Below are 803 nucleotides of genomic sequence, written 5' to 3'. Positions count from 1 at the left end.
GAGGGGCGGGGACGGCCGGGGTCGGCGACGAGGGGCGGGGGCGGCGACGTCGACGGGGACGGTGTCGATCGGGGCAGGGCGGCGCGACGGAGAGGGAGAGGAAACAGAGGGAAGAAACAGAGGGAAACTGAAATTTTTTAAGTGTTGTATATATAGGATGGACCTTTAGTACCGGTTGGAGCCACCAACCGATACTAAAGGTCTGTTTTAGCCAGGCCAAGCGGCGGGAAGCGACCCCCTTTAGTACCGGGTGGTGGCACAAACCGGTGCTAAAGGCCTCCTCTTTAGTACCGGTTTGTGCCACGACCCGGTACTAAAGGGGGTGCGCTGGCGCAGGTGCGGTGCGGCAAGTTTAGTCCCACCTCGCTAGCCGAGGGGCGACCGCACTGGTTTATAAACCCCCGTGCGGTCGCTCTCTCGAGCTCCTCTCCAAAGCAAGCTTACTGGGCCTATGTGTTCTTTGCAGCCCTGTGGGCCCACTTGGCCTTTGCGGGTCTGCATCCTGGCCCAACGACAGGTTGGGTTTCTAGTTGTATGCAGGCCGCTCTGGCCTAGTAGGCGGGCTTTTTTTTATTTTATTTTTTGCTTTATTTATTTTTGTGTTGTTTTTTTGTGTATTTAGAGTTTCTTTGTGAACATTTTTGTTTTAGGTACAAAAAATTACAAACTTTCTGTTAGGGCTTTTTTTATTTTTTTTTGCTTTATTTTTTTTTGTGTTTTTTTTGTATTTAGAGTTTCTTTGTGAACATTTTTGTTTTAGGTACAAAAAATTACAAACTTTCTGTTAGGGCTTTTTTTTATTT

Source organism: Triticum dicoccoides, chromosome 5B, assembly GCF_002162155.2.
Source record: "Triticum dicoccoides isolate Atlit2015 ecotype Zavitan chromosome 5B, WEW_v2.0, whole genome shotgun sequence".
NCBI lineage: Eukaryota > Viridiplantae > Streptophyta > Magnoliopsida > Poales > Poaceae > Triticum > Triticum dicoccoides.
Note: the sequence above shows the minus strand (reverse complement) of the source record.